The sequence below is a fragment of the Parasteatoda tepidariorum genome, chromosome 6 (assembly GCF_982258835.1).
Source record: "Parasteatoda tepidariorum strain Cologne lab strain chromosome 6, Ptep-v5.0, whole genome shotgun sequence".
NCBI lineage: Eukaryota > Metazoa > Arthropoda > Arachnida > Araneae > Theridiidae > Parasteatoda > Parasteatoda tepidariorum.
In genome coordinates, this window is record NC_141760.1 from 6751592 (window position 1) to 6776838 (window position 25247).

At 31.0% G+C, this 25247-nt stretch overlaps 4 long non-coding RNA genes across 4 annotated transcripts; 2 read left to right on the plus strand and 2 right to left on the minus strand.

The window, feature by feature from the left end:
* Positions 1-1039: 1039 nt before the first annotated feature.
* Positions 1040-4080, minus strand: LOC107452887 (uncharacterized). Its single transcript, XR_015434506.1, has 2 exons — positions 3932-4080; positions 1040-1408 (listed from the first exon to the last, which is right to left on the minus strand). It is a non-coding gene; the product is annotated as an uncharacterized LOC107452887 (long non-coding RNA).
* LOC147807525 (uncharacterized) lies at positions 1237-5151 on the plus strand. Its single transcript, XR_015434507.1, has 2 exons — positions 1237-1341; positions 5019-5151. It is a non-coding gene; the product is annotated as an uncharacterized LOC147807525 (long non-coding RNA).
* A 7957-nt stretch (positions 5152-13108) lies between these two features.
* LOC147807526 (uncharacterized) lies at positions 13109-14674 on the plus strand. The gene is made up of 2 exons (XR_015434505.1): positions 13109-13207; positions 14514-14674. It is a non-coding gene; the product is annotated as an uncharacterized LOC147807526 (long non-coding RNA).
* Positions 14675-17760: 3086 nt separating this feature from the next.
* On the minus strand, positions 17761-23611 carry LOC107452901 (uncharacterized). Its single transcript, XR_011636470.2, has 2 exons — positions 23271-23611; positions 17761-18174 (listed from the first exon to the last, which is right to left on the minus strand). It is a non-coding gene; the product is annotated as an uncharacterized LOC107452901 (long non-coding RNA).
* Positions 23612-25247: the final 1636 nt, after the last annotated feature.

The window sequence follows — 25247 nt, forward strand, 5'->3', positions numbered from 1 at the left end:
TTGTTCTCTTGTTTGGCGATTTAACACTTTTATGTTCTTTTATTATAATAATTCAGGAAACAAAATCAATTTTATCACTTTTTTTGTTATTAAATTATTTAAATTTGTGTTATTGTTTCTTTGGGTTGTCCCAAAAATGATCTTAATGCGTTTGAATCTAAATGATTTGTAAGATTAATTTTTAAAAAAATCGGTGGGAGATAGCATCAAAAACATTGATTGCTGCATTTTGCTTAGGAAACCAAAAAATTTATTTTACCCAAGATCTAAATTTAGTTACAAAGTTTGTCAAAAGATGGCATTGCTTGCTAGGTACAGCTATATAAAACAGTGTTTTTAAAATAACAACCATTTACGCTGTCTGGAGACAAAATTTATGTACGCGCTTGCAAATATTTTTGTTGGAATTCTCTAACGTGCAGCACAAACATTGTACTATAGTATCTCTATAGCTAACAATGCCACCTGTCTGCAAAATTTTTAAACAAGTTTGAAAATTGGCGAGTGCAAATCTATCTGTTTTAAGAAGAACGCCGCAAGCCGATCATTTCTGTCTCATTTCCCTCTTCTTTTTTTTTTAAATTGATTTTTCTAATCATCGGTCTTTTATGGGATATAAATTTGGAAATAATTTAACACAAATTAAATTTATTTTAATTATTTACCTGAAAGAGTAATTGTAGATTAATTAATGGATGATTTAAAACAATAAACATTAGTGAACTTTAATAACTTTATAAAAGAAGTTTATATAAGTATTGTACTGAATAATTTGTCAGACGATCGCAAAATGAAACCTATTCACTAATTTATCGGACATAACGTAATCGATGCATTTTAATCGATTTATCATTCACCAAAATTTATTTCCTCACAGGTAGAAAATTTAACAGAAATTCGTCTTCCATGAATTCGTTATGCATCGTAATTACTTTTGAAAGAAAAAAAAATGGAACGCCTGTAAAAAAACAAGTCGTTTATTTATTCTTAATATTCTGTCACATTCCGTATAATTACAAATATATATATATATAAATACCTTTGCATATGCATTCTATAAATAACTTTATTGAGGACGACAATGAGAAATTTAAATGCTCATCTTATATCACATCATTCTAAATCGTTATAAAGAAAAAACACTTGTTTCACTTCGACTTATTGTAACTTGAATTTGACGTATTCTGATTGTCAAATTCTTCAACAGGCTGCTTGACAAATCCTAGCATTGTGCATACAAGGGCAACATAACCTGTTAACATCTGCGCCACAACTGGAATAAGTTGAAAAATCTCCCCATGCCTTCTTTTCCGTAGGTTTCTTGGGTTTATAATCCATTCTGTAAGTAGTTTTGTTTTCCATGGGTTCATCTGGGGCAGAATATTTTTGAATTTTACGAATGCATTCTCTGAAATGCAAAATTTTAATACTTTACAAGCTGTAGGTGTAAGAAAAAAAAAAGATTTTCTTTTGTAATACTATTAGAGGGAACAAAATAATAAACTAAGTTTTTTTTCTAAATGTAGCGGTTTTATTTAAAACTGTTCATTAGTATTACACCCAGGTAGGTACTTCGTAATTTTCCGGAATTTTTCCTAGATAACACAAATACACAAAAATGTCTCGCTGTCTGCATTAAAAGTCACAAAATGAAATAATTTTAGACGATAACTAGAATGGCAAAATTTGATAACGATGCTCATAAAACAAAATGACGAATTTAGTCTGTTGGATGTTTTACAAAGACTAAAATTATGAAAAACTAAATTGAATATTTCGTCAACGAGCACAAAATCAAAAACAAAAACGCATTTGACAAATCTGCATTTGAAGGATATTTGTCTACTTTAACTATACAAATATTTCGCACAATATTGATGCTTTAGTTTTGCAAAAACAATGTTCTGACAATCATTGTAAACGTTTAGTGGCATTCATTTTGAAGTAGCATTGTGTTCATATTAAACATCAAAAGACTACTTTATTTTGACTTTTAGACTTTTACATATTTAACATCTTAATTATATTCATTAATAATTATTTTCATTAATAATCTTAAATTAGATTTTATGTTCGACAATTGAATTCGCAGTCTTGGAGAAGAATCTAGTCTAGCTAAAAATTCGTTTTTATATTGCAATAAAAAGAAAATTAAAAAAAGAACTGTTATAAAAGTTTAAAATTATTACTAGGGAAACATATTTATTTATTAAAGAATTCAGCTATTTTATTTTGATTTGGAAAATGCAATGCCAAATACTCCTGTAATTTTTTATAAATGCGGGTTTTTTTTATATTTTACATAATTGTTGTTAGGCAAATTTTATATAAATTATTAAATAATAAGTAAATAGTACATTATTGAATGGAATTAAATATAATTACAAATTTCAAAAATGCTTAAAAAAAGTCTTGATTCTTGGAACCCCCTTTACTCTTCTAAGAAACCCTAGGATTCCACGGAACACCATTTGGGAACCGCTGCCTTAGAGTACTTTGATATTGCGTTGTTCCCCCAAGAAAATTTTCAGTCCACATTAAAATTTCCCGTGATACAGCGGAACAATGAAATGATATTTAGGGAAATATGGGGTGAAACTGGGTTGTAGGGTAAAATTGGGTACCTCCATTGGGGCGAAATTTTTTCCGTTTTCTAGCAAAAAAGCTCTGAATTATTTTTTACGGTCAAGAAGGACCTACCCTATTGACGTGTTGTTGTTCATTAATTCACGCTGTGCAGAGAGGTTTGTTTTACTATGTCAAATCTCTAATGGCCCTCTTGTTTTTTAGCTATCCTTATTTATTGATCATAACAGCAATAAAAAATATTTTTCGTCTAGTTTATCATACGGTTGCTAAAGACTCATATCTCATCAAACAATAAGGATTTAATTAAATAGTTCTGTTCCGTTTCAATAACCTCCTCTCTCGGGATACCCACTCCATATGTGTCTATACTGGACCCACGAAAGCTGCAGTGCAGCAGAGGAAGACGATAACTACATCCAAGGCAAAACAAGGGTTTTGTGGGCCTAGGGACAAAATTTATTAGAGCTTAAAAAGTATTATTTTAATATTTTGTAGAATTTTTAAAGATCCTTCATTCATATTTATACAGATATAAAGATATTCTTTGCAATTTTATGCACTTTTTAAAAAAAATTAATAAGCACTATGTTTTTTGTAAAAAAATAATAAGCACTATGTTTTTTGTAAAATTTTTTTGTCGGGTCCTCAGCAGTCTCGGGTCCCAGGATACAATTTCACATTACTAAGACACAATATAATACCTCCCTCGAGAACGGACTTGTCTACATTTCATTTAAATTGCATGCATAAATTTCTTAAATTGTCATTCAAAACAAAAATGTCTGCTACTTTTCCCCTAACAATCTTGTATTTCTGATAGGGTTAGCATGTGTGCCCATTTTTTCTTCTCTAGTAGGGTAAAACCGGGTGGTTTGACTTTTTGAAGAAGAAAAAAATGTAGCCTATCTGTAACTTTTCGAGAATGATATATTGTCCCCAACTAAATAATAAATATCTTGGTTAAAACAGGCAGTATCTAAGCAATACCTCCCAGAAAGGAGAAGGCCTCGACACTACCATGCGCAAGAAATTTGATCCTTTAGTAGTTCAAACGTAATGGCATCTTTCGTATTTACCACAAATGTGCAGCTTAATAGTCCGAATGTAGTGACATCTTTCGTAATTCCCTCCTCACCTGCGTAGTTTAAATTCGTTACATCGGACTACTAAATTGATCCTTCTTTCTTCTAGTAAGTGTCGATTTAAGTCGAACAATTTAGCTCCAACAAGCCTTCGAATCTTAGCTTACACGGTATTACCCCACCTTGTCTTATTGCATATTGAGGGGTCTTTGCTTTCTGTACACTTTATATAGATTAACTTATGTAAATTTTTTTTTTACTTTTTAACGTTTTTAGGTCTTTTAAAATCACTTCTGTATTGAGAAATATCCTTGTAAGCTTTCGAAGAATCAACTTTGTGCATGTCAGACTTTGGAACAAAAATTTCAGTTTTCTGGAACCCTTTCGGCACTTTGTATGCTGATGAGTATGTCGTCTCAGAAGTTAGTGCTTGGCACTTGTTTACAGAAATAGAGATATTATCTTTATTAGAAAACTTTTGTTCCCGAAAAATAGATTTGCTACCAGTTAAGCCTTTTTTAGATGCTGGATTCTTATAGGAACTCTTAGTTTCACTTTTAGCGCCAAATTTCCCTGGTGAACAAACTAAATTATTTTCAGGTTTCACAATTCTTCCCACACAATCTTTTTTGCTTTTTTCGGAATAAGGTTTGAAATCTGTTTTATGAATAGTTTTATGACTCATCTTTTCATCCGATGCATAAAGAGCAGGAAACGGTGGAATAGCTTTTTTACATGTCTGTAAGCATTTCGGATAATAATCCTGACGATAAGTAGTTTTTGGCGCTTTTGAAACTTTAATTGGAGTCTGCTTTTGAGGAATAGAAATATAATCGTGTGCAAGGATATCAAATAAATTGTAAGAATCTTCAGTTTTATCTTCCATGTAATGTAAATTTTGAGATTTGCAGCAACAAATGTGCTTTGGACATGCACAAACCGAAATCTTGCTTTGATACTTCATGATTATTGATTTATCAAAACATGGTGGATTAAAAAAAATGGATTTTTAAAAAGTTTGGGTGGAGGAGTTAAATTAGGAAAATTGTTTTATTTACTATTTACTTGCAAATGGTAGGAGAATGCACGGGATTTGTAATGCCAATGATAACCGAATAATTATCTTGATATTTTCAGAAGCATTACAAACAATAACAGACACATCCAACTATGAACTTGATTATATGGTAAGTTTGCTGATCTAGTTCAGAATAAACTGGTTTCAGTTCAATATTTATTTATTACACCAATCAGTCGGTTCAAAAAAATTCATTTGGTTACTGTGTTCTGTGTCGTAAGTAACAAATTTTAACTAATCACTAATGTGTTCTGCTTTTTCCTATTTAGTTTTAGTTTTGATTATCATGGTGGCCATGATTGCTGTGGAATCACGTTTTTCTTTGTATGAAGAATTAGAAAGAGCTATCTCCGAATTGAGATATCATACAGTGATATTTTATTTAAGTGCTACTACTGCCTGGTATAACCTACATTGATGTTTCTTGAAAGTTAAGTGGTTAAAGGTCTGGTTTCTTAGGACAAGCGCCTTATCTGGGCGTCAGCGGAAAGTTGACGTAGAGCTGACGCCATAAAAATACTTTTTTGTTAGCTCAGCGTGAGCAGTCGGCCCAACGCAGACCTTATCTCTCATTGCGCATGAGTTAATAACGTAAACAAATATTTATTTTGAATTTGTATTGATTTTGTTATTGTCGACCAGTGTTTTAGAGAACAAATAATGACTTTGTCCAAGAAAAAACACATTACCGCTGAGCTAAATGAAGAGTGCTATGTTTAATGAAGAAGCTATGTTTAATGTCAAAATCAAAATCTTGGCTGATTTCAATGCGCTGTTGGATGTTGTCCGCCATTGCTTCTGTGGTTAACGTCACGTTGTAATCCAACTGTAGTTGAGTTGGACGGCAATTGTCCCAGAAAGCATGTAACCTTACGACAACGTTGTGTTTTAACTTTAATTTCATTGTCACGAAAAGGTTTGCAGTAAAAACCTTTTTTCAATAAAGCAAAAATATTGCAATTTCCAACCTTTTTTCCTAAAAGGAAAACTAAATGATTTTTAAAGCTTCTTTAAAAAACATTGTTACTTAGGCTAAAAAATAAGCAAATGGCAAACCTTAATATTTTCATTTTTGTTCGTTGTCATGATAAGGTCAGCAGAAATATAAAGCTGAAACCTTTTTCCAAGGAAAGAAAATAAGGCAAATATTAACCTTTCCAGCGAAAATATTAATAAATAATTAGAAAATATTTAGCAAAAAACCTCATTTTAGGGAAAGCAAATAAACGAGTATAAGACCATGTTTTTGGATTGTTTTCTAAGGTCTGCGAAAGTATGCAGCGAAAACCTTTTTTTAAAGTTTTCTTGTAGTCACGGTTTAGATTTAAAAAGTTGGGAAAACATTTCTGTTGAGTCTGAATCATATCAAGTCAAGGGCTTTACCGTCTTCCTGTTATAACGCGAAATACTTTAGCAGTTTTCGAGTTTTGCTTTTTTAAGAAAATGTGAGCACAACAAATAAAAGTTAACGTTAATTTTTCGAAACTTTTCATTCGAATAATCACATTAAAAATAAATAAAATTTTAAAAAATTTCATTTTGATCTTCAATATTTTTTTTCTTCAGAAATTAAAATTTTTTTAAAAAATTGTCTTTAGGGGTCCTATGCGTTGCGGTTCCTTTAAAATGTGTGGCCTATTCTCGTTTATTTTACCTCATTGCAGACCTAATTATGGTATAGCACTAAAATATCCGCACCAAGAGAATTTTATTTAAAATATTCGATACAAAAAATATACAAAAAATTCGCCCAACAGTCCCTTGTGAACTAGAGGGTCCACGATTTGTGACTAACGGCGTGAGCGTGATGGTGACTATAAAATCAGCATCGCGCACCTTCCGTTTTTATTTCCACGACAAGCTGGTACCTGCTCTAAAGCTGGGTAGATTCAAAGCCTAGACCCATAGCTTTATTTCATCATATCTTAGGAGTGAATTTAAAAACTTTTTGCGCACAAAACTCACTGTATAGTGTGCAAAATAAGAAACAGACCTCCCTGAATAAATTTTGATCTAATGACCGGATCTTCACGTTTTGTGACTCAATTTTAATGGTTCGAAGGGATGGCATAGGCTAATTAATGCAGACGATATTTTAACTTACGAAATCAGGGGCAAAATTTTACTTTCTCTGAATAAACATACCTTTTTTCAGACGCATTTAGATTTTGAACCCCCAAAATATAGTGGGTTGCCGCAGTCTGGGGAATATGGTCCACATTGTTTGATCAGGAGAGCGATCCAAAGTTTGGATCCCTTAATTGTAATTTTACTTTTTGCGTCTTTCGCGATATATCCAGATCTTTTTAAACAAGTTGAAAAATTTTGAACAGAATTTAAAAATTCGTTATTCTAAAGATAATTACACGCAAAAAATTTTTTTTCGTAGGCATTTATTATTTTTTATTATGTTATTAAATAATAGCTGGAAAAATTTTGATTTGTAAGGCATACAACTTCTTATTAAATTTTAATGTAGGTAATTTTGCATGGCAAAACACAAAGTTGAGTTAAATCGGTTGAATTGTTCCTGCGTATATTTAAAATTCGATTTCTCAGAAAAAATTTAACCGATTTTGCTCAAATTTTATATTTTGCCATGTAAAATTACCTATTTCTAAAGGATGCAAAAAAATATATACCTCATAATTTAAAATTTTTCCGACTATTACTTTATAAAATAATAATAAAAATATTTACTAAAATATACTTCTTCCATAACATAATAGATAAACGAATTTCATAATTGTGTGCAAATATTTTTCAATTCGCTTAAAAAGCTCTTGAAATATGGTGAAATACGCAAAAAGTAAAATTATCATTATGGGAATCAACTGTTGGACCGCGCTCCTGGCCAAACTATTTAGACCATATTTCCTTGATTGCGGCTAACCTCTAGATTTTGGGGGTCAGAAATCTAAATCAGTTGGAGAGAAAAAGAAATTATTTAGAGAAAGTACGATTTTTGTCTGATTTCGTAACTTAAAATATCGTCTGCACTAAGTAATAAGCATTTTTGAGGTTATAGTCCTAGAACGTGAAGATCTGATCATTAGATAAAAAGTTATTCAGGATGGTCCGTTAAATTTTTGCACACTGTATAAAATTTCAATAATATCAATTGCAGTTTTTGCGATCAATGTTATAAGGTTGAATTTTTCAACTCTATTTCACTTAGTAGAGTTAAAAATATATTAAGTGCATTAGTGGATGTATCTGTATATTTATAAATCTTATTTTTTATTCATATAGTGTTTTTATTTTTAGTACTTTATTTACAATTTAACCGTGAAATTAAAAAGTTATAAATGCTGATTATTTTATTTTTGAAGAATAAAATTTATTTATTTATAAAATTATATTCAAGAATTTCTTTTCTTTATCGAAAACAAAATAGCTAATTAAATTGTATTAGCATTTTTCTAATGTAATTAATGCTTGTAATCGTTTTTGATTTCTAGTAATTTATTTTTGTTCAATCATTATTTAGAATAAATTACAATTGTAATCGACACCTAATTCTGGACAGCGACTAGTTGAATTGTATATAACTAACTGATGGTCAGCCCCAGTCTACCAGCAGCGACAAAAAATGACGCAAGCGGCCAACTCATCCTGGTGTGAGAGATCCCTTTGACGTCGGGCTAACAGTAAGAGATTTCCTGAACGCAAATGTAGTGAAATTTTATCGAAACAAATTTTCATAAAAGCACAAGATGGTCTTAATACTTGACAAATGTATTCCATTATCTCCTAGATTGGGTTCAAAATTAAAAGGTTTCAGGCATGAAGAACTGTATTTAATATCATTTATATGAGGTGTAAATAAATAATTGTTTGAATGTTTAGTTTTGGTATTATTCAATTACAATCAAGTCTTGTAGATATGTTATTTGTACGTAGAGATTTTACATATAATTTTGAAATAAATTTGTCAAACTGACAATCAAACAATTTGCAACTACAGTAAAATGCTTTCTCTAAAAAGTTTATGAGTTAACAGGTACGTAAATGTTTAACCATTGCTGATAATTTGCATCAGTTTTTCAGAGTGAAAAATTTTTTTATATGCATTTTCAACAAAACACTGTTGAAAATAAAAAATTAGTATTAAAATGTAAAAGGAAGTGATATAAGAAAAAACACGTTTTTCTAAAGGAGGAGGGGAGGCTAAAAGTCAGCTTAATTAAATTTTACTCAATTCGTTTAAAAAATCTGGTCTTTTAAATCTCTACTTTTCCTTTTAACGTCTTATTTGTATTAGCTAACAACTATATATCTAAAATACATAAAATGAAAACGGAAAAGCAATAAATAAACTTTGAAAAAAAGTTCTTTAAAAAACTAGAAAAACTTCTATTAGCCCAGCTGTACTGAAACTTTAAGGCAATACTTTATGTTCAAACTTCAAAATTCTCATTCGATTAAAAATAATAATAAAAAGAAAAAAGAAACAATCTCACTAAATTTAACATTAGAAAAGTATTGTAAACCTGATTCCCCTCCATCCAATAATACTGTCTTAAAAACTTACGTCATGCGCAACAAAGCACTAATATTACTGCTGGTGATCATTATCACTCTTGGAGTTTGCTTTCGCAATTAAAATTGAAATTGGAGTTTAAGTTTTATTGACATTCTGTTATATTGTTTCAAGTTAAAGATATTCGAGTTAAAGAAAGTAGGTACACCGTTTGATTGTATTTCATTTTCATTATTAAGTATTTAATTTACGTATTGTTATTTTTTTAAGATTATCAATTAATATTACCATTTAACTTCGAAATCTAAAACTTAAATTTATGCTTGGGACGACACAACCTAAGGGACATTGATTATTATGCTCTCTTCTTAATTTCAATAAATTTTAAGTAAACACTGAAACTATAATTTAAATTTAACTATCAATATTTTAATTTATTACTCTTATTATTATTTGACATTAATTTTTTTTGGATGTACGCGTTGCCTGAAGATTCATGTAAATAGTTCCAGAAACATTGCAAAAAAAAAGCAAAAAGTACAATTTAAATAACTATTAAAAAATGAAATTAATACTAGCGTTAATTAAACTTGCATTAATATGAAAATATAGCTCAACTAATAAAAATTATATTTCCCAAATTGGAGATTTATTCATATTAAAATTTTTATGACGCTTCAGACTACTTATCAGGATTTTAAAATCCAAACTGTGTATTACTGTGTGTGTTTGAATCTGAGTTTTGCCAAACGTAGCATTTATAATGCTTTCTTCGCGCACTTTCGAGTTTATTTAAGGCTAGAAGATTGCAATTTAAATTTCGGTAACTTTCCAATTAGCTTAAGCTCATTAATTTCTAGACAGAATAATATGTGTTTTATTCGTTTTCTAACCACTATAAGTAGAATTTATTGCTTATAGGAATAATCTTCTATCGAAAATGTGACTTTTTTTCCTAGTAGCAGGAATGTTCAATTTAGAATTGGAACTCTGTGCTATATGTCAAAACATATTTTAATCGCTTTCTGTCCACTATTAGCACAATTTATTGCCACATTATTGGCTGATAGGAAGTCATCATAAATCGAAATGTTAACCCCTTCCCGACTAGCTAGTGCGCGAATTCAGACTAAACGTCTTATCGGGATGCATGCACACCGTCGCTTAAATTAATTACGTTTATTAAATGGGTATTTAGATTGTGTAACTAACAACTCAGAAACTTTTCGACCGATATTAATTAAAATAAAAAATTAATTATTAATTTTTTTGCCAGAATTAGTTTTGGTTAAATGAATTTTATAATTTTGCGAAAAAAGTTTAGATTTATTTGAACGTGAAATACGCAAAGAATTAAATTGACATTAAAGGTTGACCCAAACTTTCGATCCCTCTCCTACCTAAACTATTGGAACCATATTTTTAATATTGTGACGACAACCAATTTAAAGGCAGGAATTGAAATCCTACTAAAAGGAGGCATGTTTTTTCAACGAAACACTTTTTTATTGTTGTCTGGTTTTATAATTTAAAATGTAGTCTACAATAATAAATTGAACCAAGTTTGGGTCACGGTTTAGAACAGCGGTTTCCAACTGGCGGCCCGGGGGCCGCATCCGGCCCGCGAAGCCTTTTTTCGTGGCCCGCGAACTAAAATATATTAGTTATTTTTTTTTGTGGGAAATTTTCTTACAAAATCTGTATGGGCTTAGAATACTTTTCTCGTTAACAAAAACCTAATTTCTTCGTTTCAATGAAATTTTACATACCAGCGGTGCAAAAATATTTATTTCTCAGGTTTTGCATTCAAGAAAATATTTATTCAAATACAAAAATAATCGTGAATGTTGCTCTTTTTTATTTCACTTTTTTTTTTTTTGTATTTTGTGAATATAATTTAGCATGTATGTATCAGAAATTTTCTCGAAGAAATTCTCCGTTTTAACTTTTTGAAACCACTCAATTTTGGCGAAAATATTTACGCACACATTTATAAATTTTAAATTTAAAATGCAAATATCTATTATCAGGTGATTGCAGTAGACAAACCTCAATTTTCTCATTGAACATTTTGTGTGCTACTGTATAAGTTTTATGTCTTAACAACTTGATATCTGTTGCACATCAATTGTTTAATACATAGCTGCACATTAAAGTTATTGTAGCCCGAATCATTTAATATGCAGTTTGATATTTTTAAAAATCTACTTCTTATTTTAATTTGTAATTCAATAGTTTTGTTTTGTACAGCTTGGTAAAAATCTGACAGAAATATTTAATGTTCCTTCAAACATAAAAGAGTCCTGTATAAAATTTTGATAAAGTTGCGGCCCGCCATTTGATTTGTGTTTTTAATTGTGGCCCCCGGCCTCATCTAAGTTGGAAACCCCTGGTTTAGAACAACAGATTTATTATTTTAGGGAACTACCCTTTTTAATCCTGTTTTAAGTGGTTCATAATAATACTCTGTTATTATAAACCACTAATCATTACCGTGTAATAAAATACTCAGTCAAGAGCAGTTTCTGCGATCATTAGTAAAATACCACGGATAACCCCAACTGTATCTAAGTATTAGATAGTATTGAATTTGTCTGTAATCTGCAATTTAATGCCCTGTTTTCATATTCATTTAAATACATTAAAATTTTATTTGACCATCTGATTCTGAAAAATTGTCAATTTTGTTTCCTGTATTTTTGAAGAAAAAACAAAATTTTAAAATAAAACGAGATTTAACGTTATATTTCTACGCTAATTATCTGGTACAATGTTGAATTTTTTTCTAAAATTAAAAAAGTGTCAAAGATTTTCTTTTTTGTAAATTGAAGGGCAATTCTTGAGTCCTCTACCCAACGCTATTCACTTAAGTAATTTTGTTTGAAAAATTGCTTGTTTTTCTATATCAATTAAGTACTTTAAAAATTTTCTTAATCCGACTGAGCGTTTCACATTTTTGTAATTTCGTACGGAAATTTCTACTCAATACACAACTTTTTCATTGAACAAGAAAAAAAAAATTGGATTTCCATCAGAAAATGAAAGAATTAAAAATGTTTTATATTTTTTAGAAAGATTTCATGTTTAGCTGCCATGATAAAGACTGTATGGCCTTTGTGGCAAATCTTCTTAGAAGGTTAATAACAGATGAGGTGGCCATCTGCTACAGTTTAACTGGAAAAAGTAAAAGTGGACAATTGAAAAACTCTTTTGAAAAGACTGACATTTACAAAATATTAATCAAAATAATAGAAACACTTGTGAATAAAAGGGTCATTTAAGAATTCACTTCAAAAGCACTAAAATATAATCTTAGCTTTCAGTTTTTTTAAATATAAAATGTACATATATTAGGTGGTATGAGAGAGCTTTAGCAGAGTTGTCTACGTTTTGATTTTTTGTCAGAAGCGTAAAATGTCAGACCTCACAGATTTTCAGAGAGGCCAAATTGTAGGAGCCCGACTAGTTGGAGCAACAGTGACCGAAACATCCTAGCTTTTAGGCCTTTCTAGAGATACGGTGTCTAAAGTCATGACAGCATACACATAGCGCGGAAAAACAAGCTCAGCAAAGCAAAATAGTGGACGGAAGGAGAAACTGAGTGAAAGAGACCGACGGGTATTGAAACGGATTGTTATGTCTAAAAAGAAAACAATTGCAGCCAAAGTGACCGCAGAGATCAATCAGCATCTGGATTTTCCAGTGTCAACAATTACAGTTAGGAGATACCTTCATAAAGAGAACATTTACGGCAAAACAGAATTCTCAAGCCTTCAAAACGTAGGGTGTTTCCATTATTTTGATAACCACCTGTATATATATACACAGAAGAATTATAAAATTTCATTCGCATTTATTCATTTATTCACTTTTTTTAGATGTTTGCATCCAGTCTTTTGATACATTTAATGAAAACTATTTTAAAGAAGCCTTAAGTGACTGGCTTTCACAAGCCAAATTTAGAAAAAGGAGAAGGTATGTTTTATTTTGTTTTTAAAATATTATTGAGCAGATAAATTTAATAGTACATTAATATATAATTAATATATAATTTTAGTTCATTAATATATATTTTTCTTTATATATAAAAAGAAACTTGTAGTTGATATTTTAAATTATTGGCAATTATAAATTATGAAAAAAAATGAAGAGTTTTATTTGTGTAAAATCTTTTTGTAGTGACGTTTAAAAATATATACTTTTAAGAAATTTTTTTTCATTGTTAATAATTCATTAATGGTAATAAAAATACCTGTTATTATTTATTAATTATGTGTGATATTACATTTAAATTAATATAAAAATTCCAATAACAGTTAAATGATAATCTTATAAAAATATTTGAAAATCTTAAATTTACTGTAAAATGAAATCCGATCAAAATTTTAAAAATTACTCTATGAATTTAGCGAATTCATGTGGAAATTTAAAATCAAACTAAATTCTGTAGCTCTGAAATGCTTACAAGTAGGCACGCAAACAAACTCAGGAGTAGACTTATTATTTTATTGTATATGGACAGGATGCGCGAATACTTTTATTTATTTTTATTGATTAGTTTCATGTTTAAATTATTAACGGAGTCACAGTATAACTTCATAGACAGATTCTGGTGCAATTGTTTTTTTCCTCGTATTTCACTAAAAAAATCTGTTAAAAAAGTTTTTTGTAGTTTTCCTATAGATATTTCTATAAAAAAATTACCTTTTTTTTTCAAATTACAAAAAAAAAAAAAAATTTACTGTAAAATGTTTTGATCTGAATTATTATGCATATTTATTTGGTTTGTTCAAAGTCTTTACTCTTCGACGACTAAAAACTTTGATATCGAAATAACAACAAACATTATATTCAACAAGTTCAGCTCAAGCCAGAGAACAACGAAACCTGTTTTCCACAACCCTTTACAATGATCAACACACATAATGGACATGAAATTCTCTCGCTTCTCATGAGATGACAAGACAACCACAATTCTAATTTCTATGGTAAACACCATCTCTTGATCCACAATCAAAATAAAAATTTTAGATATCAACTGTACAGACTTTTACCGAACTGTGTATGATCTGATATGCAGGAAGAAAAAATCTTATTTACAAAGATTTTTTTAACAGTTTTTGTTTCAAAAAAATTCATTTACTTTTTTTTTTTCCAGTAGCACGAAGAAATTTTCTACTAACCAGAGATCTTCTATAATATGGTTAATACAGGGTTTCTGTTTGTTTTTACAGTGTAGTTTCAATTCCACTGATGTAAATTTTCCCATTTTATTTTTCAGGGAAACGAGAGCTGGAATAACCTCAGTTGCTGAATGTTCTGAATGTTTGACAACTTCATTTTTTATTTTTGCTTCGACATATTTTTTATTTTTATATTGATGTGTAATTTTTTATTTGATACAACAATTATTTATGGAATAAATATTTGTTTAAAAATCTATTTATTGCTATTGTATTTTCTACATTTGAAATCCAATTGTTTTTGAGAAATTTTTAACCTATTTGAGCTACAAAATATAAAAACTGGCTTTTATTTTCTATAGATAATATTTTAAGAAGTGTCCCATTTATCTAGACAAAAAAAAAATGCTTTTCCATTATATCAAAGAAAATAATATTAATGCCAGTTGTTAGCACTATGAATTAAATGTTTAAATTTTGTTTTATCCTGTTATATACTTAAAAATTAAGGTAATTTTTCTGTGTGTCCAATTTATTGATTTAAAATATAAGCGTTGCAAAAAAAAAAAAAAAATTCAAATATTTTTAACATTCTTATTTTGTTGAACAAAAATTTGAACTATTTTAGCATTTAAATCTTAATTTTTATCATTTTTAATGACTTCCTGGTGATTATCAATTTTAACAGGAACTTTAAAATAAAAATCAGTATTAAAGAAGTGAGTTTAAAATTTAAATATAAAAACAATATTTATAAACTTCATGAACAAGGAAATATCTTATACGTAGGGAAATATGCAAACATTCTTTTTTAGCTCAAAGAAGAAATATTTGGAATTTTTTCGCTCAGTTCTTACAGCAAAGTAAGTTAGACTGATTAAAAATGACTATTTCCCCCAAAATAATCAAGCAAAATTGATGGAAAGGAGAATTTACCTCGGACTGAGAAGCTATAAGAAGAAAAATATAAAACAAATAATAAAACGCGCTGTTATACAATAGTGGGAGAGATGACATCACGTTCAGAATGACGTTTTAACTGACGTACACTAGCAATAGTATTAAATTGCATTGTCAATGAAAATCTCATGACAAGGTAGATTTTAGCTGAGCATACGAAACGCTGCAAACGAAAACCTTATAATTACGTAGATTTAAGATGATTTTCATCTTAGAACTAGCTTTATTCAAGGTTTTTTTCCCGCTTGAAAACCTTAAGACAACCTCGTTTTATGGTTGTTATGTAGAAGGTTTTTTTCCAAGGTTTTGGATTAGGGTAATGTGCGTAGAATAGAGCAGATTGTCGCAGACCTCGTTTTAAGGTTAGAGGGTTTACATGTAAACCGTATAAAAACCCTTTTTAGGTTTACATGAAAAGGTTTTTGTTGGGTGAAAAAAACCTTATATTGCTATCTGGGTGTAGTTCAAGATGAGCGTTCGATGACGTATACTATCAAACTCACAAATGGACCAATCAGAGGTTAGCGCTGATTTCCAGCTGACGGCGTCCTGTCCTAAGAAACCAGGCCTTCAGATTAAGCGATCAGTTCGGATGGGTTGAATAACAGAACCTGCATCTATACTACTCCCAGAAATTGGTTCAACAACATTATCACTTCTAAACCGAACTGATTCTTGGATTAGTCCCTGTGTCAAACAAATTACTATTATTTTTGCTCACCGACCGGACTGTGTTGGGGCCAGGGAACTGGCCTTGCATCAGAAAGGTTCTGGGTTCGAATCCTGGGCAAGGCATGAACGTTCTTTCATTCTCTGTACTATCTGTCCTTACTGAGGGAGCAACGATGGCCCACCTAAACATATACCCCTGAAAAAGTGGCAAACGAATCTGGCCTGTGAATGCCTGAATTGACGAAATGTTAACACAGGGGGTCATTGGAAATCAACGAAATTATTCTTGCGTTAACATTAATTTCAAGAGACGTCAAAAGTCGGCAGAATATCGGTGGAGATATTTTCCCAAGATTGGCGCATTGCCTAGGGCAGGGGTGGCGAACCTTTATACACCGTTTTATTTTCTCTAAAAAATTGCTTAATGAGGTCATAGACGTGCCGTCCAATAATTTTGACTTCGTGATTATTGGGAAAATAATAATACTAAATACTATCAACTCAAAACTCTTTATTTACATTGAAAAAATAAAACATTTTGCAATGTCTCAGTTATACAAGTAATTCAATTAAAGTAACATCAATGTGACTTCTGTTGTTGCAGATTAGATGACCAATAACTTATATTAGGTTCTAAGATGTTAGTTTAAGCAGGACTGTTGATTTTTTTTGCTAGTTATTTCTTGTTAGCTTGTTTTTTACGGTCATTAATTGTTTTTTAGCATTAATTTTTACTTTTTTTATTAATAATCGCTTAATATTTTGTTTGTTTTTTGTGAATTTTAATTTAATTGTTACATATGCTTCATAGCGTAATAACATTTGTGTAATAACAATTCATAGTGTAACAACAATTGTGATCGGTGGAGTGCCCAAAATATTGTGCCGCGTGCCATAAATGGCACGCGTGCCATTGGTTCGCCATCCCTGGCCTAGGGCTTTCATCAGATCGATACAGAACTCGCCTCCATGTCAACCTATGAAGAATTCTATGAATGCTATTTCTTTAATTATTGCGGAATTTATTAACATTTTTAAATATTTTTGTTTCATTTTATTCTTTGAAATGTTTTGGTATTGAACCTTGTTATTAAACTATGAATTTTAAGTTCGTGTTTTTAAAAAATGAAGTTAGTTTTTCAATTTTCAAATATTTTTATAGGTTTAGTGAAACATATTTCAATGGAGATTAATAAGTTTGAAATTCAATGTATCCCTTTATTGTCTGAAAGGTACCCTTACGTAATTGGTCACCACGGATAATGGTTTATACGAGAACCTACAATAAACCATCATGCATCCGTGTTCACCATTGTTTCCGAGAATTTTTGCTATTTTTAATGAAACTTATATTTTTATAATTATTTCTTCGAAACAAAAAAGTTAACTTTCGTGAAAACTTTTAATTTTAATTACAGAAAATGTAAAATATAATTAGAGATGTCCGAGCCAGAGGCTGAATTATATCACTTTAGTAAAATAATCAATTTAAGTAATTTTATTCCTAATTGGACGATTCGTATTCTCATCCCCAAAAAAATTTATTTCTATTGGTTGCTGTTTGTAATGACTTCGTGACCCCGATAGATCTAGCGCGCTCTAGTCACCCTTTTGTACAGCGGGAATCAAGCTCACAACCTGTTGGACATGGGCCCAGCGCTCTACCAGCCAGAGTTATCTCTATCTAAGTCAGACGAAATTAATAAGAATGTCTAGTCTTGAGAATATTTTATTATTAAAATCTTGAATTCATTAAAATTTAATAAAATATTGAAAGTAAAATAGTATAACATTATGTTCGATGTAGCATTAAATGGGAAGCAAAATGTTCTAATTCAATCACTTCTTTTTATCTTTCGAAGCCATGCCTTTCGCCGTCTTTGTATCTGAAGATGTCTTATCATCAATAGGAAAAATGAAATCCATGACAGCATCATGAAATCCGTGGTACCAGAGAACGAAACTCAGTCCAGCAAAGAAGATGAAAAACAGAAAACCAAATGCATAAATTGTTCTCAACTCATCCTCGACAACAAAGTCAGCCAACCTGTAAATTCCATAGATTGCACAGCCCACGAGTACACAGAAAACTGAGAAGCATAGGAGTATTACCATTCGCCGCCACAACTGAAAATTAAATGAGAATTTAGAAAGACAAACAGTTTTAATAAACAACTTTTAGAACTCAGTGTATTCGAAAGTGTGAGAAATGGTCAAATATCTCGAGACAAACATCCGATCGAAAAAAAAGGAACAGTTCTAAAGTTCTATGATATACTAGGACACCTACACTATACTGTTCGTAAGTAAATAAAAAATAAAGGTTTCACGATTTTCCTTACTCACATTTTTTACCTCTCCGTTACCATAGTTATGAAATAACTGGCTTTTTTTTCCTCACGGCATTAAGTTTCAGTTAGTGCATAGTTTGAATATACTGGCATGCGGAAAAAGCAACCTTTGCGGATATTATAGTAACCAAGAGAGGAAAAGTGTGGAGAATGATGAAATCTCGTAACCTTCAGACACCTATTTACTGCATGTAATTCACTGGGATTGAGATGGCCCAATATTTAAATTTTTAATTAAAAAATCTTATTGTGGATCTGGATTTTTCAAATAAAAAGTCTATATTTCAAATACTGATTTTGGTATTTATATCTTATATTTTACAATCGTCGTTGAACAGCTGACCCAGTTTTTGAGTTTGTAGCCACCAATGTTTAACTCCGTAGCCTTGTAGTTTTGAACCCAATTCAGAAGACAAGGGAATTCTTGAATCAAGTGTTGGGAGAAATTTGCCTTCGTGGAGGACTTTTTGATGGAACTAACCAGGACTTGAGTTTTTGTGTAACTGCGAGGAGACTCTACCCCATGATTCGTTTACTATTGAGGATATTTTGCGTTAGCACTGGTCAGTGCTAGCCGGTTGTAGAATTCGTATCAACCAGCCATTGCTGGGATTCAATTTGGGTCATTTCTTCAAGAAGCGAGCGCTCTATTGCCTGAGCCACCACTGTTTTTGTTTTTGGTATTTGGTTTGTTCGTGACAAAATCGAATAAATCCATGAGCCCTGGATCACACCCTTATACAAATCTACAATTGTTACCACAATACAGCTAAGAATTACTACAATTCAGATTTTATTTTGGCATTTCTTTTCAAAGATAGCACTGTAAAAGCCCAAAATGATAGTGGGGTTCAGATTTAGGGCTGTTAAATACCTCGGGGGAAAAAAATTCTCCTTTTTATCCATTGTACATTTTTAGAAATATTCGATCACTTCCATAATTTTTGGAATATTATGCTTAACCCCCCCAAAAAAATTTAAACACTTCGTATCTGTATCTTTAATCAAATAATAAGATATTCATTCACTTAATTGGGATTCTTTTGTTGAATTTGTGAGATTTCCCTAAGGGAAGAAAAGTAATTCTTGCTCTGGAATTACGTAACCAAACTATCAGTAATATTTTTATTTTCTTATTTCATTCTTAATTCCTTTTATTCTTAGTTTCTTACTTCTTTCTACTCTTATTTCTTTTCATGCAGGGACGGTTCTCCAAAGTCGAGATGTCCTAACATGAAAACGAAAAATATATGTTAAATATGTAGATAAAATTTCGATTAGACAATGAAATACGGGGTTTAAAATATGTACACATAACAAAAATATATATGAAATTAACACTACTAAATACATTACCAAATGCTCTATTACTCTCTCTTTATAAACTTTTTTTTTTATTTCTGAAATGGTTGACAAATAGTCAGATTCATATAGCTGGCCATTACTGAATACAGGTTTTTTCAAGTCTAGAACAATCTTTTCGAAAGTTTAACCTTGGCCTTTGCTGATCGTCAGAGAAATCTTGCCAATATCTTGCGTAGCAAAAATTACACGTTTCATTCATAATTTTACAGTGGAATTCAGAAACGTTTGCAAATTCATGTAGCAGTTTTTTATTTCGATAAAACTACAAAATTATTCTAAATAAATAACGTATAATTCAGCACTACTTAACATTACTTAAGACAATCTAAACAAGATCACGGATGATTATAGTGTTGCCAATTTAGGTGGAGAAATACCTTCGTTTTTAGTGCAACGTAAGAGAAATATATAGATTAAATTTGCGTTTTTAAAATAAACTTAAAAAAGTATTTTTACTTTTGTTTGACGTAAAACGTTGGAAGCATCTATTTTGACAGATTGCACAAAATTTTCGAAAATTTTTCGGCTGACGTTTTTTTAGATTTAAAGGGAAAAAATTTTGCTTTTAGTCGAAATAAAAAACTTAGTTTAAAATTTTATTTTAAGATCTATTTGGTTTATGTCGGAAAGTAATCAAAATTTAGGCGATAAAAACTGAGAAAATTTTGTTATGCACCAATTAGGAAACAATGGAACTGGCATCGAAGTTCTTTAATTGAAGTTTGAGAATTCTAGCTTGTCAGAAAGTGGTCAATAAATGGAATAATAAATTCCAGTTTTCTATAATATGATTATAAATTCTGTTTGTAGAGAGAAGGAAAAAATTGAAACTTGTATAGTCATCAAACACAGATCAGTGAAATATTTGAACTTTAGATTTTCAAAGTATGATCAAAATTTTCGATGAAGGATGAGTAATATTTGCAGCGACCGATCAAAGCAATATCAGGCCAAAGACCCAATAAATTTCCCGGGCCCTTTACAAAATGTTTTGTAATTAAATTACTGAAGAGTAGTCCTGACAGTAAAAAATAATCTATTGAACTGCATGATTCAAGATAAACATTCTAAGAAATTTCAAAAGCAGACAATCGAAGATTTTTCGAAGATAAAGTTTACGCGTCTATATATTAAAGCTAAATATAAATCAACAAAACAATGTTATGTCAAAATAAAAATAGTTAGGGGACCACAAACAATTGATATTATTGATTTTTGCAAAAAGTTCATGTTCAAATATAAATAATTGAAGGCATTTGGTAACCACAAACGAGAACTATCATGGACTTTTGCTGTGTCATTAAGCTGTAATTATTCATTAGTTAAACGAACATAAAGCTAGCTCACTTTACTTTCGAATTTGATTAGTGCAATGTTTAGGTGAGTTTGGTCGCTATCACGAAATAAAGAAAATTTGAAATAGAAAAAAAAAGCATTTTTTTTGAGAAAAGCCGTTTTGTTCAGTATTTGAAAGAAATAATAATATTGAGGACTTTTTACTAATTTTTGAGGCCTCCTCCCCAGAAATTGTGGGTCCTAGGCCCATGCCTATTGGGTCTGGGCGATAATCAGGCTCTGAATATTTGGCAATTAAATGAAGAAAAATTCAGCTTGTAGCTGACAAGAAGCAAGTTTAACTTATTTTCACAAGGCCGAGAGCTCTAAGTTTAAAACCAAAGAAGTGTTGATAGATTCCGCTTACGTTTAGGATATTGAGCTTTTGAGATGAATTTGAAATGACGTAAATCGGCGTATCTTACAATTCAAATCTCTATTGATTATTACCATAAATAATCGTAAAAAATTGTTTGAAATTTTTAAATAAAATAGTTTTATAGAAATAATTTTTTTTTCTTTTTGCATTTGTTTAAATAGTTTAGTGATGGATGGTGAATAACGCAAAACTGTTGTTATCAACGCTAAATCAGGTCTATGAAATCTGTCTCTCTAAGAAAGTCTAATAGTACTGAATTGGGTTTGTGAAAAGATGTCTTGAAAGCCCCAGACAATCTAGTATAGGGTCATGGGTGGCATAACGCAAAACTAAAATTAGTATTAGAGGGACCAAACTTGGCACCGCTCTTCTTATGCATCTTATTTCCCAATTGAGGCTTAAAGGAAGTGAATTTTATGTCCTATTTCGTAACTTAAAATATAGTTTTCACAAATTATTATATTTGAGGTTAGGACATCGAACCATTAATTAACTTCATATTTCAATATATGTTATAAAGGTCATTGGATAAAAATCATTAAGGTGTTCCATTTTTATTTTACGATCAGACCCACAGAAAAATTACCATTTTTTTTAAAAATAATTTTAGTAATTGTTGACTTGCAACTCGAGAAGTGAAAGTAATTATGCTTAACCATGTAATTTAAATCGAATTTTATTGGATACTTGTAAGCGACGTCAGGTGTATGTCGAATCTGATTGGCTTCTGAATCGACAAATGTCACGATTTACCTAAATGACGTCACTTATAGTTGTGCTGTTTATAAGCATATTTAAAAAAAAAAAAAACTCACATTTTGACATTAGCTTGAAAAAGACTAAATTAAAACATCCAATAATTTTTTTCTCCTTGAAATAAGGTTTACTTTAAAAAGGCAAGTAATTTTATTCATGCGGATAAGATTTTTCTTTTCTCAATAAAAATGTCCCGAAGTAACAGATATCAATCAGTATGCTTGGCTGGTTTCTCTTAATTTTCATCAGCATCCATTTTTAAAGTTTTACAAAACACAAATTAAAATGATTTTCATGTTATTTCTGGTTAAAATTTTCATAATTGATACTACTATTCTTATAGATAGGATCTACATTTGTTAATTTCCTGATTTTTTTTTAAACAAAATTGTTAACACTATTGAAACATTTTATAATAGTTGAACGCACTATAAACAAATCTTTAAGGCTAGATGTGCCTCCAAAACAGTAAAAATTGTCATTTATTGAATTGAAATGGGATGAGATTTTTCTGTATTGTAATTAATAAAAATTATCTCTACTGAAAATATAAAACTCTAATTACATTTTAAATCAGTAAAAAATCGATAAAATCCATTCCGTTTACTTTATAGATTTAATTGAAAGCTTTTGTTGCAGACTCTAATGATAAACTGTTACAGTAAGATAACACATTCTTTTTTTTCACAAGAAAAAAAATAGTCTTTGTTACTGAAGTCTTTCAATTTAAAGTAAAACGTTATTACACTGATCGAATTTTTGCTACTGAATGAGTTAAATAATACTCTATGCCAAACGTTAATAATACTAATAAAATTAATAATAAATTTATATATATTATTGAAGTCAAGAAAGCTTCCTTAAAAGACCACAATTAATAGTTACTTTGGTAAATCTGATAATTATATTCAAGAGAACTTTAAAAATGTCATAATATTATTGAAGTTGCTTGCAGAGAAAAGTTTAGAAAGATAACATATTTTGCTTTCATGTATTGCATAAATTAGAAGGAAAAAAAAGAAGAAAAAAATACTTACACTTTGTTGTTTTTGTAGTCGATTCCTAGGAAGAACCCTTCTTGAATTTTGTCCTTTTTTTTCTGATGAAATAGCTTTACGTTTAGCCATCGTAGTTTTTGTTCAACAATCTTCGTTTCGAAAATATCCTTACTCAGATAATGACTCTTCAATCTACCAAATCTAATTACTACATAAAATTTTAGGTTATCATTTGAGATGACTATTTAAGTCGCCCATTTCTTCTGAAAAACTGATGACGTGGCATCCTCAGTTTATTGGAATTACATGCATTTGCAGGCTTGTGCGCTCAATTTAGGCTTATAGACCTTTATCAAATGGAAGAACAGATAGCACAATACAGAGAAGGACAGCACGAAGATACATCCAGGGTAGCAGTGGGATTCGAACCCGCTAACTCCAATCTTTGCACAGCGCTTGACGGGTGTTACCGCTCGACCAGGGAAACCCCGTGGCATCATGAGTAAATATTTTGGAGAACTTTATGGGCCGTGGGGTATCGTCAATCCACCACATGCTCTGAAGCTTGGAGGTAGCTGATTCGAATTCTAACATTGGATGTATATTTGTGCTGCTCTTCTCTAATTTGAACTATCTGTTCTTCAACTTGACGCAGGCTTATAAGATGTTCTTTGTATTAAGCAGAAGCACGTATGCTTTTGCATGTATGTGAAAAAACAAATGCCAAGTCTGGGGTTTCAGAAAAACTAAAATCTAGGACTGTGTGAGAGAAAGTCGCAGACTCGTGTTCCAAAATTACTGAAAAACCTCAGCTCACGCACGTGAGTAATTGAAATAAAACGATCTCAGATTTTGCCACAAAAGGTCGAAGGTTCTAGTCAGAAAGTCTCTGAAAAACCTCTGCGTTTAAAAATCCTTAAATGTTCTTCTTCAATTAAGCGTCTGTGAGCTATGAGATTCTTAAATGATTTTATAGCAATTGTGTTGTTGTTGTTGTTACTTTACGTCGCACTAGAGCTACACAATGGGCTATTGGCGACGGTCTGGGAAACATCCCGGAGGATGATCCGAAGACATGCCATCACAATTTTGATCCTCTGCGGAAGGGATGACACCCCCGCTTCGGTAGCCGGACGACCTGCGCGCGAAGTCGAGCACTTTACGGTAGCACAGTTTAACGAGGACCAATACCGCACACCCTCGGTCCCTACGCAGACTGATCCAAGTGGTCACCCACCCGCATACTGACCGTAGCCAGTGATGCTTGACTTCGGTGATCTGCTGGGAACCGTGTCTTAACGATCAGTCCACTGCGGGACTTATAGCAATTGTGATTTTCTTTGTCGATCAGTTCTGGATTGACCAAGATACTTAAGTCCCGTACTTACAGAAGTTATTTCCTCTAATGTCTCGTATTGTGAGAAAGAAGCTCATCGGTTCGTGGCCTGAAATTTGAAATTGTTGAGGAATCTCAATATTTACGGAGTCTCCCTGGTAAAGCGTTATCACCCGCCAAACGCTGTGCAAAGCGTGGAGGTGGCGAATTCGAATCCCTTTGTAACCCTGAATGTATTCTTTATTAAGTCCTACTCTAAATTGTTTTATCTGTCCTTCTACTTGACAAAGGTTTAGAAGTCTAAATTGAGCAAACAAGCCTTCAAATGTATGTCATTTTAATATTTATAAGGGATAACGTACTAAGCGTTTAATTGAAGTCGGGTCAAGTTCTAGCGATATGCATGCAGAAGCTCGTTTGTTTGTAGCCTGAAGTCTAAAGCTGCTGAGGAATCTTAACACTTACAAACGAATAATGTATAACAAATAGTTTTAATTAAAGTAGGATCAACTTCTAGCCATAAGAAAAATCTCAAGTGCATAAGGGTTTATTTAAAGTTAGAGTTCTTGCCATCTAACTTTGTTAGTTACCTAAATTAGATATCAGGAACTCTAGATAAAGTTGGATGATCTGTTAAGGAATCACTTCTGCATATATTGGAGCTATAACTGTTGCTTATC